At 35.9% G+C, this 17,294-nt stretch overlaps 1 pseudogene; it reads left to right on the forward strand.

The window, feature by feature from the left end:
• Nucleotides 1-17,294, forward strand: part of LOC105942836 (uncharacterized) — a 136,976-nt pseudogene that overhangs the window by 49,040 nt on the left and 70,642 nt on the right.

Below are 17,294 nucleotides of genomic sequence, written 5' to 3' on the forward strand. Positions count from 1 at the left end.
TATGCTGTCAACTAAGACCAATAACAAAACAAGTACTAGAAGAATTGGTGGTGAAGTAACTGTTGGCATATTTTATATACTGTCATGGACAAAATGCACAGTTCTAATGAGATATGTTTCAAACTTTTCAACCAGTATTTTCTTGTGACTACCTTTTATATAGACTGTATTGCCACTTTGCAACATTAAGTTTATCATCACCCATGGGTAAATCCTAAATAAATGTGAAAATACTGTGAAAAAATAATTTAAAAAGGGACATAGTCTCTCGCTCACTTAATTTGGTAGTTTACTGAGATATTTAGAAGAGATATGCTATCTGTTGCTAGTAATTCTCATTGTGGAAGGATTCAGAATTAGCAATAATCACCATAGCAATAGTTTTCAGTTTTCATCATGCATGACCATATTCAGAAATAAGAGTTTTTGAAGGAAAAGTCAATTAATTGACTGCATCTGAATAGTTAATATCTTTTTCTTTATTGAGTAATTGTGAGATACAGTTACAAAGTTCTCGTGATTAAGTTTCAATCATACAATGATAGAACACCAATCCATCCACCAGTGTACATTTTCCACCACCAATGCCCCCTGTGTATTCACCATGTGACTAGGGAAAGGCCCATGGCTCTCTCTCGCTGTCTGCTTTCGGTGGTTTCGCGCTACTCCCCCACCCAGGACAGCCAATGCCATTGGCAGATTAAAGAGAAAATGGGCCACCAGGTTGGCTGGTGATCAGTTGCCATTTATTTCATTCTCCCCACATGTCTGTTCCAATTTCCCTAAGCTTCCCATTCTACTCTCACACTGCCCTTAATTCCCATCTTCCCCTGTCTCTCCTGCTCATCTCTCCATACTCCACTCTCCACCTTGGACTCTTCCTAGTCTCTCACCAACTCCCTCTCTGGTAGCACAATTAACATATGAAAGCCGTCCTTCTTCTGTTCAAGGGCAGAATATCACTTAGGGATGTTTCTCCTCTCCTTGGTCCAATAAATTAATTAACATCTTAATTAACATCTTAATTCTACTTCTTAATATTAGCTATTTTGTATGGACACAGTAAGACATACATTGAGCTTGTAGGTGGCTCTCCTGGGGACATCTCGCTATATGTCTCCATGCTCAGGCCAAATTAATCTTTCCTAACCCTAGCAGGGTCCTAATCTAGCTGTTACTTTTTGGATCATGACAGAATTTGTCCGTGATCATGCTCTTAACTTATAGTTAAGTATTATGGCACTTTGTCCTGGCCCACTTCGATGCCAAGGTATCTCACAGCTTGCCCGGGGTCCATCCATTCCCTTGTCAGGACCCTTCTTTTAGGGTGGTAGGAAATAAGGGCAACTGAGCCATAAATCGAGAAAGCAGATGCCCAGGAGTGAATATTATTTGGAGCCAATTAACTCCCAAGCTACAAAAGCATAGAATTAACTGTTCTTGTGTCTATATAAAAAGGACATTACTCTGAATTAACTAGGTGAAGGGCTTATGGAGAAGAGAAAAGCAATATTTACAAGTTAGCAGAATCTGATTAGGAGATAAAGGTGATTGACCAGTTGGGGAAGTAGAGCACAAAAGAAGAGTTTACAAATAAACACTAAGGAATGGGAGCACTGTGAGGGGAATAACCCAATAAACCTAAGCTTCCTGTGGCAAGGCACAAAGGACAAACCAATGTTAGCCTACAGTCTCCAGTATCTCTCTTGCCACCCCCACCCCATCCCAACCCTGCATCTAGGGCAAACAATTTCCACCTAACTCTCTCTACTTTGGGGTATAATGATTTGCAATACAGATACTGAGAAGCCGTCATGTTTGGTAATTTATCTACTTTAGCACACATCTCCCATCCCGAGTGATCCCTCCAACCATCATTGACGTAGTGATCCCTTCTCTTTCCCATACCTTCTGCCCCAGCTAATGAGGCAGGCTTCCAACTGTGGAGCAATCTTCCTGGCCTTTGTCTCAAAAGTCCTTGGCAGTTAGTCTCATGTTATTTTATTGAATAGTTAATATCTTATAAATGTTAATTAAATTAATAAACATGGTATATAAACTGAATATAATTTCAATTAATTTCCTCTTGCATAGCTAGAATAATTGAATAATTAGGTGTATAATCAAACTAAAATGAATTGAGGGGCAATGAAAATTTAGAAAAGTACCTACATAATATTAATGAAAGAATAACTGTAAGTTGTAAATATTTTAGTATTTATTAACATGATGCATGGTAAACCATAAATCATACACAAAAATATTCAGCCGTTTGAAATCATATATGTGAGGATTATTAAGCAGTATAAAGTGAAAAGTTTGGAGGCTAGAGATTTAGCTGAGCACTGGCCTTATGATCCTGATTTCCCTCTTTCACACCATAAAAAATAATGAATGAATTAAAAAATAAGATGACAAGTTTGGATATTTGTCATAAATAGATAAATTAGTTTGTCAACAGCAGGAAACATGGTGGTTCAAAATGGGGAGAGGAAATGAAAGAAACTTCCACAAAGAAGAAATTCAAATAGACAAAGTGCATGAGAATATGCTCTTCATCACTAATCATCAGGGATGTAACTAAAAAAAAATCAAACAAAAAATTACATCTCAGTGATAGCACAGCAGGTAGGGCGTTTGCCTTGCATGCGGCCGGCCTGGGTTTGATTCCTTCATCTCTCTAGGAGAGCCGGGAAGCTACCGAAAGTATCCCGCCCACAAAGCAGAGCCTGGCAAGCTACCCATGGCATATTCCATATGCCCAAAACAGTAACAACAAGCCTCAAAATGGAGACGTTACTGATGCCCACTCGAGCAAATCGATGAACAATGGGATGACAGTGCTATAGTGCAGTGCTACCACAGATACTGGAAAACATTCAAAAGAACAAGAACAAGTAGTGATGGCATGGATGTTGGAGAAAGGGACTCTAATTAATTTCTGGTGTTAATGTAGACTGTTTCAGCCTTTTTAAAAAAACAATGTGGACACTGTTCAAAACACTAGAAATTGAACTACTGACTGACCCAGCAATATCACTTCTGAGAATATACCCTGGAGACCAAAAAACACACAGCAAAAATGCCATCTGCACTTCTATGTTCATTGCAGCACTATTCACAGTAGTCAGAATCTGGAAACAGCCTAAGTGCCTGGGAACGGAAAACTGGATAAAGAAACTATCTCCATGGAATACTGTGCATCTGTTAGAAAAAAAAAAAGAAGTTATAAAATTTGCTTATAAATGGATGGGAATGGAGAGAATCATGCTGAGTGAAATGAGTCAAAAGGAAAGGGACATATTCAGAATGAATGCTCTAATTTGTGGGATTTTAAAAAAATAATGTCAGCCTAATATCCAAGACCATGGAAAACTTGTCCAGGAGGACTGGTCAATGGTTGGAAGTTCACCACCATTATTTGTGGGCCAAAGAGAACTTAGGATAGAGAAAGGACTGATATGAAAATATTAATTAGAAATTATCACTCTGGACGAGAATTGAGTGTTAAAAGTAAGTAAAGAGATATATATGATAACCTTTCAGTACAGGTACTACAAACTATAATGCCCAAAAGGGAAGAGAAAGAGAGAGAGAGAGAGAGAGAGAGAGAGAGAGAGAGAGAGAGAGAGAGAGAGAGAAGAAAAGTGCCTTCAGTTGAGGCAGGCAAAGGTGAGGTAGAAAAATTTCGGACATTGGTGGTGGAAAATGTACCCTAGTGAAGGGATGGTGGAACATTATATAACTGAAACCCAATTATGAGCAAGCTTATAACTTTATATCTTAGTGTGATTCAATTAAAAAAATCCTTTTTAAGTAGAACCAAGATAAACTTAACTTGACAATGCATTTTTTCTGTTTTCCTTTAAAGAATTATCTCTAATAATGGAAATTTTATTTACACCATCCCAGCAAGCTACCGAGATTATCTAGCCCACACGTTAGAGTCTGGCAAACTACCCGTGGCATATTCGATATGCCAAAAATCCAGTAACAATAAGTCTCACAATGGAGACATCACTGGTTCCCGCTCAAGCATATCTATGAGCAACGGGATGATAGTGACAGTGAGGGTGACCATTTAATTAAGAATATTTGCAGAAATTCAATCTATTGTATACAGGCTCATTTAACTTTGTAAAATTCATTATTGAAAAAGTTATATAAATTCAAATTGCACTCCTCTGATAGCTTTCCTATAAATCAAATTATTGTACAAATAAAAGGAAAACAATCAATTCACACAGAATTTGGTATAATATACTCCAGACATTTTTCGCATTTCAGCAATCTTTTCCTACATAGATTAGGTAGGTCAGTACAGGCCAGATTGCTTCTAATCTTTGATGATGTATAAACATTTTATGTTTGTGATTGATCACATAAATAGTCAAGATATTATAAAATAGATAATCTTAAACATGTTTTTATTCATACAAGTTTTAAACTTCTATGTTATTTAGAAATATTTAATTCTGCTATAGAAGACAAAATTAAAACAAAAATAAAATGCTAAGTATAAATATTGAAATATATTTGCAATATATTGGAAGAATTCATATGATGAAACAAACAGAATAAATCTGAAAAGTATACAATTAATTGAAAATATCTATTATTAAATTATAAAAAATAATATTCAAAGGGACAAGTGTCCTCATTTTATTTATTTATTTTTATTTTTTATTTAATTTTTAAAAAAATTTTAAATGAATCACCATGAGGTACAGTTACAGACTTACAAACTTTCATGCTTACATTTCAGTCATACAATGATCAAGTACCCATTCCTCAAACAGTGCCCATTCCCCACCACCAATGATTCTAGTATCCCTCCCACCACCCCCACGACATCCCCCCACTCCTCCTTGCCTTAGTGGCAGGGCATTTCCATTTGCTCTCTATCTTCTTTTGGATGTTGTGGTTTACAATTTAGGTATTGAGTAGCTATAATGATTGGTCTATGGTCTACTCTCAGCACGCATCTCCCATCCTGAGCCGGCCCACTGAGCACCCTTTACTTGGTGTTCCCTTCTCTTTGTGAGCTGCCTTTTCCCCCAGCATGTGAGGCCGACTCCTAAGCCATGGAGCAATTCTCCTGGCACTCATCTCTACTATTCTTGGGTGTAAGTCTCCCGTTCTGTTACTTTATATTCCACAAATGAGTGCAATCTTTCTATGTCTGTTCCTCACTTTGTGACTCATTTCACTTAACATGATACTTTCCAGGTTGATCCACGTACATGCAAATTTTATGACTTCATCTTTTCTAAGATCTGCATAGTATTCCATAGTGTAGATGTACCAAAGTTTCTTTAACCAGTGATCTGTTCTCGGGCACTCTTTTCTTTTTTTCCAGATTCTGGCTATTGTAAACAGTGCTGCAATGAATATATAAGTGCAGATATAATTTCTATTTTTTTTTTGCATCTCCAGGATATATTCCCAGAGTGGTATTGCTGGGTCAAATGGGAGTTCAATTTCTAATTGTTTGAGAATTGCCCATACTGTTTTTCAAAAGGGCTGAACCAGTCAGCATTCTGACCAGCAGTGAAGCATTCTCCCCAATTCCTCACCAACACTAGTTGTTTTTGTTCTTTTGGGTGTGTGCCAGTCTTTGTGGTGTGAGATGATATCTCATTGTTGTTTTGACCTGCATCTCCCTGATGATTTGTGATGAAGAGCACTTTTTTCATGTGCCCTTTGTCCATTTGGATTTCTTCTTTGTGAAAGTTTCTATTCATTTCATCACCCCATTTTCTGATGGGGTTGGATGTTTTCATTTTTTTTTAGTTCAACCAGTGTCTTGTAAATCCTTGATATCAACCCCTTATAAGATGGGTACTGGGTGAATATATTTCCCATTCTGTAGATTGTCTTTGTATTTTGGTCATTGTATCTTTTGAGGTGCAGAAGCTTCTTTTAAGGTAGTCCCATTTGTTTATCTCTGTTTCCACTGGCTTGGTCAGTAGAGTATCGTTTTTGATGATACCTTAGCTTCAGTGTCACTGAGGGTTTTGCCGACCTTGTATTCTATGTACCTTATGGGTTCTGGTCTGATATTGAGTTCTTTAGTCAATTTTTTTTAAAAAAGTTTATTAGTGAATCACTGTGATGTACAGTTACAAACTTATGAACTTTTGTGTCTGCTTTTCACTCATACAGTGATTATTTACCCATCCCTCTTTAATCTATTTTGATCTGACTTATGTATATGGAGTTAGGTAGAGGCCTAAGCCCATTTTTTTTGCATGTAGCTGTCCAGTTTTGCCAGCACTGTTTATTAAAGAAGCTTTACTTGCTCATCTTCACATTTATTGCTCCCTTATAAAAGATTACTTGATCATATATTTGAGAGTTGTGTAAGCATATTCAACCCTGTTCTATTGGTCTGCAGCTCTACATTTGTTCCTGCACCATGCTACTTTAATTATTACCATTTTGTAATAGAGTTTGAGATTGGGGAAGGTGATGCCTCCCATCTTCTTTTTCCCAAGAACTGCTTTAAATATTTGTGGTGGTTTGTTGTTACATATGAATTTCAGGAGTGTTTGATCCATTTCTTTGAAGAATGTCATGGGTATAATTAAAAGGATCACATTGAATATGTATAATTCTTTGGGGAGTATTGCCATTTTGACAATGTTAATTCTCCCAATCCATGAGCAAGGGATATATTTCCATTTCCTCATGCTCTCTTTTATTTTGTGAGGTAGCATTTTGTAGTTTTCTTTGCAGAGATCCTTTACCTCTTTAGTTAAGCTGATCCTAAGGTACTTGATTTTCTGAGGTATGATTGTGATTGGTATTTATTTATTTCATGTCGCTTTCCTCTCTTTCATTATTTGCATATAGGAATGCCATGGACTTTGGGTATTGATTTTATAGCTTGCAACTTTACTATACAAGTCTATAGATTCTAGGAGTTTCTTGGTAGATGCTTTAGGTTTATCTACATACAGTATAATATCATCAGTTAATAATGAGAGCTTGATGTCTTCCTTTCCTATCTGAATGCCCTTAATATCTTTTTCTTGCATAACCACTATTACAAGTACTTCCAGTACTATGTTGAACAGAAGTGGTCAGAGTAAGCATCCTTGTCTCATCCCTGATCTTACAGGGAAAGCTCTTTATTTTTACCCATTGAGGATAATGCTTACCATAGGCTTGTGGTGGATGGTTTTGACTATATTGAGGAATATTCCTTCGAAACCCATTTTGGTGAGAGTTTTTATGATAAACAAATGCTGAAGCTTGTCAGATGCTTTCTCTGCATCGATTGATAAGATCATATGGTTTTTATATTTTCTTTTGTTGATATGATGGATTATGTTGATTGATTTCTGAATGTTAAACCATCCTTGCATCCCTGGGATGAATCCCACTTGGATGTGGTATACGATCTTTTTGATGAGTTGTTGGATTCTATTTGCTAATACTTTGGTGCGGATCTTTGCATTCATGTTCATCAGGGATATCAGCTGTAGATTTTTTTTAGTGGTGTCTTTGTTTGCTTTTGGTATTAGGGAGACATGTGCCTCATAGAAACTGTTTGGGAGAGTTTCTGATTCTTCAATTTCCTAGAAAAGCTTGAGAAGAACTGACAATAGGTCATCTTTAATGTTAGGAAGTATTCGCTAGTGAAACCATCTGAACCTGGGCTTTTGTTTTTGGAAAGACTTTTGATTACAGTGTCAATTTCCTTGATAGTGATACGTCTATTTATGTATTTCAAATGTTCTTGGTTCAGTCTTGGGAGAGTATAGAAATCCAGGAATTTATCAATTTCTTCTAGGTTCTCTTGTTTCATGGCATACAGACTTTCAAAGCAGTCTCTGTGATGTTTTGTATTTTTTTGATTTCTGTTGTGATGTCCCTCTTTTCATTTCTGGTTCAGTTTATTAGGGTTATTTCTCTCTTTCTTTGTGAGTCTTGCTAGTGGTTTATTGATCTTGTTTATTTTCTCAAAGAACCAGCTCTTGGTTTCATTGATATTTCAGATTGTTTCCATGTCATTAATTTCTGCTATAAGTTTTGTTATTTCTTTCCTTCTGCCTGGTTTGGGGTCCTTTTGTTGGTCCTTTTCTAAGATCTTAAGCTGTGAAGTAAAGTTTTTTATGTGAGTCCTTTCTTCCTCCCTCAGAAAAGCTTGCAGTGTTATTAATTGCCCCCTTAATATGGCTTTAGCTGCATCCCATAAGTTCTGGTAACTTGTGTCTTCATTCTCATTTTTTTCCAGATATCTTTTGATGTCTTCTTTGATTTCCTTCCTGACCCACTTCTTGTTCAACATTGAGTTATTTAATTTCCAGATATTTGATTTGGTTCTCTGTGTTTGTGTGAGATTAACTTCTATCTTCAGTTCATTGTGGTCTGAAAAGATAGTCCATGCAATTTCTATCTCCCTGATTCTACTGAGGTATGTTTTGTGACCCAGCACGTGGTCTATTTTGGAGAATGTTCTCTGTGCACTGGACAAAAATGTGTATTTTTTCTTTTGGGAATGTAAAGCTCTGTATTGATCTATTAGCCCTCTCTTCTATTTCTTCCTTCAAAGCCAGTGTTTCCTTGCTGAGTTTTAATCTTGTTGATCTATCTAGAGGCAATAAGGTGGTATTGAAGTCTCCAATTACTATTGTGTTGCTAGTAATGTCCTTCTTAAAATCTGTTAGCCATTGTTTTAAGTATTTAGCTGGTCCCTCATTAAGTGTGTATATGTTTTGGAGTGAATTCTTCCTGCTTTACATATCTCTTGTTTAATAAAAAATGGCCTTCGCTGCCCCTTCTAATCTTTTTCAGCCTGAAATATGTGTTGTCAGATACTAGTATGGCCACCTTGGCTTTTTTAGGGAGTTGTTTGCTTGCAGGATTGTTTTGCATCCTTTGACTTTGAGTCTGTGTTTGCTCTGACTGTTCAGATGTGTTTCTTGTAGGCAGCAGAATGTTGGATTCTGTTTCTGAATACATTTTGCCACTCTGCGTCTCTTAATTTGTGCGTTTAGACCATTGAAATTGAGAGATTATTGTCATGGCATTTTGTGCCATCTTTCTGTAGGGGTTTGTTGCACTTATAAGGGTTTTTCTTGTCTTACAGTCCTTCTTTTAAGTTTGGTTTTGAGTCTATGAAGTTCCTTAGCTGTTGTTCATCCATGAAATAGTGTATCGTTCCTTTGAGTTTGAGTGAGAGTTTAGTCAGATAAAGTATTCTTGGTGAGACATTCAGTTCGTTGAGTTTTTTCACTATATCCCATAATTGGAGTGACCTCATTTTAAATACAGGTTTTATATTTTTCAATTATTAATACTAGCATCCATAAATTGCTGCCCTGGAACCAACTGCAAAACTCACACACCCCTGTGTGACAATTAATATTATTTCTTCCTGGATGCTGTTGTGCAGTTCCCTAGAAAGAACCAACCCCAAAAACTGCACACTCACTCTGTGACAATTAATATTATTTCTTCTTGGATGCTGTTCTGCAGTTTTCTAGAAAAATACACAAACATTTATTAGGGATAAACAACCACAACACAGATTAGTTGGTTTAGAGTTTACTCTGGTAAAGCAAATTTTTGTTTACTTCATGTATCTTCTGGCTGATTCATAAATCTGATTTTATACAGATATTATCACAGTGAAAATCTAATGTTTTAAAAGACACAAGATAAAAGGAGAGAAAGAATAAAAACGTAGTTGTATAAATTTGTACTAGAGTATTCTTTCTATCCTATCCTATAGGTATTAATCTATGCTTTCTATTCTTTCTTGCTTTCTGTTTTAAAGCAAGGGGTCATACAAAGTATACATATTAATATTGTTTTGTAACCTCAATCTTGTGGTAATAATGTACTTGGAGACCCAAGGCATCAAGATAACTTTTCTTTTACCTTTATTTTTTAAATGACATTTTGTTCAACAGGATAAAAGCAGCTATAATAGGAATGATACTATCATCTTCTGGACATTTGAAACCATTTTTTTCTTTAAACAGCTAATATTTATTTACCAAAAATAATTTAAATTGGAATTTTCACTTGTTTAGTAAAATCTTACCTGGATATTGATATATTTGTAGATCATGGACAGTTTTTCTTTAAATGCCAGGGGAAATAGGAAGTGTCATGTGTGGGAAATATTGAAACAGTCAAATTATTATTAGTATATTCTGCAAGGTCAATGTGGGTAGCAAAGAATAATTTTTATTGCATAATCTGAATTCCTAAATATTAAGCATAATACATGTCAATCACTATGGCATATGATTACTAGATATTATTTTAAAAAATTGATATACAGAATATTTGTTATGATAATGCTTTTTAAATAGTGAAAATTAAAAAGAAAAAGGTACTTTGTATTTCCCATGTATATAGCCTGAATGCCTGATAATCAAGATTTAAGTAAAGAACTTTTAAATACAGATTTCTATTTTTATAGGAAATGTATAGGAGTGTACACTTATATTTTGTTTTAATTTAAAAATAATGAAATCAATGATATATTTCAGAACTAGGCAAAGTAAACCTCTATTTATTATAATATTTTGATTTAATAATCAATCTCATGAGTTACAATAACTGATGTGACATATTATATTTTGTTAAATCTAGGTTTATTTACAAGTTATAATCAAAGAAAGGGTGTGAACCATATTAGAGTCAACCAAAAAATTTAGAATGACACATGGGAAAATACAAATATATTTTATATGTTTCCACTAAAGTTAAACCAAACAAAAATGAGTTATACCATGTGTCAACTGAAAAATGATTTTGCATAGGTAATTAGCATAGTTTTAAATAGCAAACTCAAACTAAATTTTCACATGGCAAACATAATAATAGATGGCAAATTATTCACCAGTTCTGGAATAGTCATTCCTCCAAATAGTCCCTCAATTACATTTATTTACTTCACAAAGATATGTTCAATATTTTCAATATCATGGTCCCCCAAAATCATAAAATTTTGAGGAAAAGTTCTTGATCTATTTGAACTTTCTCTCCTAAGTTATATTGAGTGATTGCAGAGTATTTTCAGAATAGAATTGAATTGCCTATGGCTCATTATTACTTTCAGATTAAAAAATCTCAAATCATTCTTTCTTGTGTTTAAAATTGTAATTCCCTATCATCCGACAATGATGAGATAAATTTGAGATTATTTTGACTACATAAATAAGAAAAAACTTGACTTTTGGAATAGTCAGTCTGAGGACTGTGTGGACACCCTAGTTTCCCGGTCCGTGCTGAGGTATTTAGGGGGACGAATTGCTGCTTCTTTCCACTCAAAAAGAAAGCTTTATGTGCTACAGAAGTGCTCACTATTTTCATTGTTCCCTGATATAGGGAGCAACATCTTGCTTTATGATGAGGAGGAAAGATTCCAAAGTTAAACTTACCATTAAGGCTTTTTAGCTAAATAGACCTTATTACACTTTGACAACATTTAAGCAGTCTTAGTATTAGTTGTCCAAGAATCAATAATCCCACTCTTTCTTCTCAGTGACCAACTCTCTACCAGAAGCAAAAACACTAATTACAGAAACAAAGGTAAAAACAAAATGAATTATACACCTCATCCAGAATTAATATTCTAATTTAATATTTTAATAAAAAACATGATACACTTTACTCTAAACCTCCCATTTGTAAAAAGCATCCATAAGAAATGTTATGAAAAATTTAAGGTTACAAAATACATATATGTAAAATATATGTAGAGCATATATATTATGCTCTCTTGCCCTCACGCCTGGCTGTCTTCCCTGGGGCCCCTCTAAGGGGATGGGCTTTAGCTTCCATCCCTGCCCCGAGAAGAGCTTCTGGTGACTGAAGACCTCTGGAGCCTAGCCACAGCCATGCTCAAGGCCCCCTCCATTGTTCGGACAAGCCTCACACATGAAGGTACTGACAGAGGAACCCAGGTGTGTTGGACCCAAGGCTGAGACCTCCAAGCCTGCTCAGATCGGGACTGGGCCTCTTCCGCTCAAATTTCCCATTTTCCAGACCCTAGGCAGTCACACCCAGGGACTGCCCCTGGCGCCGTGGAATCCCATCAGTGGCCAACATCCAGAGACTTAAAAGTAATCTCCCAGAAGGGCACAGCCACGAAGCAGCTGCAAGATAGCTTATAGACTACTTTTCTTTTTGGAAGAAACTGGCAAGCTACTGAGAGTTTCCTGCCCACATGGAGAGCCTCGAAAACTCCCCATGGTGTATTCATATGCCAAAACCAGTAACAACTTGGGTCTCATTCCCCTGACCCTGAAACAGCCTCCAATGCGACATCATTGGGAAGGATGAGTAGAGAGAGGGTTCTAAAATATCAGGGCTAGGACAAATGGAGACATTACTGAGACTGCTCAAGAAATTCAACGATCAACGGGATGATGATGATGATGACATATGTAATAAAGAAGGCGATTATATTTATTGATTTATAAATTTAAGAATGCAATTAAACACACTGTTAATTTATAGATTTAATAACACAAATGTTGGAGAGGTAATACCAGGATTAAAATGTGTGTCTGGGCCAGAGTGTCATTACAGTGCGTAGGGTGTTTGCCTTGCTTGTGGTCCACTGGGGTTAGATTCTTAGCATTTCATATGGTTGCCAAGCACCTCCTGGAGCAATTCCTGTGTATTATGCACAGTGCAAGGAGTAACCCCTGAGTATTCCTAGAGTGACTGGAAAAAAAAAATCAATTGCGTGTCTGATGTGGCCAGTCCCAGTTCTATTCCAGAACCACATGTTTCATCTAACATCAGCAGGTGGAGATTTTATGACCCCAACCATCACAGGGAGGGCCTTGAGAACCGTTAGGTTACCCGCATTATGCCATGCATTGAAGGGCCCAAACATCATTCCATCCTTGTGCCCTCACATTGATTTGCTGGCCTAATGGGCTGAGAATCACAGGAGGTGCCCACAGGTCATTTGTTATGATAGCAAGAAAAAAACAAGACTAAGAATACTTTATATAATAAATTAAATCGTTACTTGTAGTCAATAGTTTTAAAATATGTTGACAAACTAGAAATATGCTACTGCCAATTTAGAATAATTCTGTTGATTAAAATATTTTTTTTTCTTCTGGGGGACACCTAGTGGTGTTTTTGGGGGACACCTAGTGGTGTTCTAGACTTATTCCTGTCTCTGCTTGCAGGGATCACTCCTGGTGATCCTGGGCGACCATATAGGGTGCTGGGATTAAACTCAGGTTGGCTGCAAACAAGGCCAGAACCTTGCCTGCAGTAGTATTGCTCTGGTTTTGTTTAGAAAAGTATAAGAGCATCCATAGATATTTGAATATGTTTAGAATAGAACTCTTATAATATACATTAGCTTTTTACCCAGGTCATTATAAACCATTTTATTGTCTATGACATAAAATAATTTTCTGACATAGTATTTAGGTAGTAAAGCTCTTTTTATATTGTCCCTTGTCTAAAAAGCAGTCTTAACCCATGGTACAAATCTCTATAAGATAATTTTTGGTGGATTATGCAAAACAATTATTCAATACCATATCAGCACAGAGTACTAGGAATCTTAAAATTACTTTTTTAGTTATATTTTTGTGTGTGTGAGGGATAAGGTTGTGGAGCTGGGCCACACCCAGGGGTGCTTCCTGACCATGTAGTGCTAGGGATTTGTTCAGCTGGAATCAATGCAACCATCACCCGAAACTTCATACTATTTCTCCAGACCACTGTATTTTCACAGGTTATGTGTGAAATAAAATGTACTATTGGATATTATTGTTTACATATATAAAGAAAAGAGAGGAAGATATGTTTCTAATATGTTTTGAGTCCTAATACAGCTCACCACCTATAGCAGAGCTGCTATAAATGTCACCTAATTTGTCACAGTGTGTTTAGATAGGCAGTTCATAAAGAGAACTGAGAATCAGAATGCTCATATAATTTGTCAAGGTCATACACTTGATGGTCTTGAGGGAGAAAGAATACAGTTTAACAAAGATGATATATTCTGAACAAAATACGTAAGAAATTGAATTACATTAAATAAAACACCAATATAAGAATTTATCAATTACTCTTAAAATAGTCAAATAATAATTCCAGATAGTTAAACATTATATTTATGTGCCAAATTAATTTCTTAACTAATAACTTCCATTCTGTTCTTTCTTTTATCTTAGCACTGATTTTGGTTTAATATTCCTCCCTGGTGTCTTATTTACAGAGGTGGAGGTGTTAATGAGCACTGAAATGGCCCAAAGGCAGACATCAGGAGGCCAGAGAGAAAGAAACAGGGGGCCTGAATAATCTAACAAAATACCAGTATTTTTGGCACTAGCAATATCTAAACCTATAAAGGTTTAGCTAAAACAAGAAATTAAAGTATGATTTATAGGTTTTATCTTCATGAACAAGGGAGCTAGATTTTCATTAACCACTCAAAGCCCTCCCTCCCTCCCTCCTTCCTTCCTTCCTTCCTTCCTTCCTTCCTTCCTTCCTTCCTTCCTTCCTTCCTTCCTTCCTTCCTTCCTTCCTTCCTTCCTTCCTTCCTTCCCTCCCTCCCTCCCTCCCTCCTTTCTTCCTTCCTTCCTTCCTTCCTTCCTTCCTTCCTTCCTTCCTTCCTTCCTTCCTTCCTTCCTTCCTTCCTTCCTTCCTTCCTTCCTTCCCTCCTTCCTTCCCTCCTTCCTTACCTCCTCTTTTCTAAAAAGGTCTGTGCTGTTGCATTCTATGCTGTTGAATTACCTTCCCCTAAACACTTCTACTCTGTATCCCTCTTTCTCCTTCTGTTCTATAATTGTATTCTTTCTTTCCTTTGTATATTTTATTCCTTGGTTGAAAAAAGTCTTTCTTCATTTTTTTTAGAAACCTTAAATTACTTCTTACATATCATAATCTATCTACTTCCATCTTAAATTGAAAGTGGTATGTTAACTCCCCAACCCTTTATTTTTTGATATTTTATTTTTATAAAGTTGTTCACAATGATTTATTGCATTCAATATTCCAAAACCAATCCCACCAATATTAAACCTTCCCACCACCATTATTTCCAATTTTCCTAATCACCACTCATGTCTGCCCCAATATCAGGCTCTAAATGATTTACGTTGTATTGCTTTTTATGATTAATTTGCTAAAATTTATCAAAAAAGATTTCCTTAAAAGAAAGTATGTGACAATTGTTGTATTTCACCTTGGAGCTACTAAGCCCTTGTATAAGAGATTACTAACATGGTGTTACAGGCTAATCTTTGTATGTTAATTTTTTTAATTGAGATTGATTGACTTCTACTTTCATCCCATCCAATTCCGTGTATTACTCATAGTATATCAGTGGTGTATAGTATAAAGGTTTAAAATCCAGGAATTCTAAAACTTTGAATGGATGGAGTGATACAGCTGGAATTAAATTTTTAACTGGATAGTGATTTCAAAACATTCCTGCAGCTTGCTGATCTCTCTCGAGATTTATTTATGACTCTCTGAATCATGGCTAGTTAATGAGCTCATATGATGCCAGAGGTAGTTCATGGGCATGACTACCAGGCTCCTGAAAGAACAGGGAGATGGGGGAGATCACCCATCCCAACTCTATGAGAACCTGGAGATTTTGTTAACAAAACATGCATATCTGAGGTTTTGAACATATTCATTCCTGTATGAGGCTTGTTTGAACCCGTGGAGTCCAGCTCTGAACATGGCAATGATTAGGTTCTGGAGGTTTTCAACTGCCAGGGCTCTTTGCAGGGGTGTAGACTCATCTGTCCACCTCCATCCGAAGTGTCCCAAATATGAAACTCAGCCTAGCATGAGGTCTGGAGGCATCTTTGCAGATTATTCTTCTCTTAACCCTTAAAATTATTGCTATTCTGTTTCCCATTCTGTGCTTCACCTTGTTTAAATAATAACAGATGGTTTGGGAGCAACATTAATCTAAATATGTTGTAATTTATAGATATGAATATAATATACACTCATGTTTGTACCCACCTGAACATATTTTAAAACATCATTTAAGTTATCAATTTCACTCCAGAAGTCACTTAAAAATATATGTATTCTTGTCCTGTGAGGAGCACTATCAAAGTTTCAAAGTTTGATGAGCAATTACAAGTGATATTGAAATAGCCATTTGAGAAGCTCTATTATAAGAAATTTTCTCAAGGCTGCTTCCCAATTCTCTCCTATCAAGCTAAGACATAAATCATGGGTCAGGAAGAAGTAAATCGAGATGTGTGAAAGAAGTAAATCGAGATGTGTGAATCACATAGTTTGAATAAACTTAAAAGCTATAGCAAAGTTCAGAAAGGAAAAACAAAGGAAAATGTAGTACACTGAGAACAAAGCACACATGTGGTAAAGTTGTTTTGTACATGGATCCTTATTTCACCAGCCATGTTTATATGTACACGTCTATCATATTTCATTTTCTTTGCTGATTATGATGTTGAAAGGGGGCTTGTTAGATAAAAGTATCTGGAGCCAATAGAGTCTACAGTCTTTCTATATGAGAGGGATCTTAAAGCAAAATATATGACTAACTAGTTATGTTTTCAATATAAACATATGTTCAAAGGACAAAGGTCTCTGGGTCCATAAGTAATAAGAACATTATGGGTATAATCACCGGGTTACATATATATTGAATATTATGTGACTGCTTAAGTGTTCTTACTATGTCATCTTTATTCTGTGTCTCTTTTGTTCCATGTACTTGAATATATGCTGCTTGAGTTTTTATCCTTTTATGCACAAAGTTCAATTTGTATGCAGTCCAATTATTTGTTTGTTTGGTTTTGGCACAATACCTGACAATGCTCAGGGATCACTTTGCCTGGGGCTTAAAGGTCAGTTAATGGTGCAAGTTGTTAGGTTTCAACTTTCATGTTTCAACTTGCATGAAAGCTGCTTGCAAATCAAGTACCATATTCACCATACTATTTTTCTAGTTGATACTTTATGCAGTCTTTTTTTAGGTCAGAACTACTTTCAGCAGGCAAAATTGAATTTTTAAAATTTATTTGTTTTGATCATTTTGTGTTTCTCCATAACTCCATTCTCACCAGAATATTTGTACCACAGGGACAAAATAGTTAGCCCATTTTATTTACTGATACATCCTTAAGTACATAGTTTAGTAAATGCACAGAGATAGAACTTAATAAGTATCTGGTAAATAAATAAATACAAATATCCCTTTTATTCCAGAAAAATTCCAGAAAGAGGAGCCAGTTCAGTGTCTTTTGAAAAAGCAGCACAGATAATGTATATGTATGGAGAAAAATATACACATTATT

This window comes from Sorex araneus, chromosome 4, assembly GCF_027595985.1.
Source record: "Sorex araneus isolate mSorAra2 chromosome 4, mSorAra2.pri, whole genome shotgun sequence".
NCBI lineage: Eukaryota > Metazoa > Chordata > Mammalia > Eulipotyphla > Soricidae > Sorex > Sorex araneus.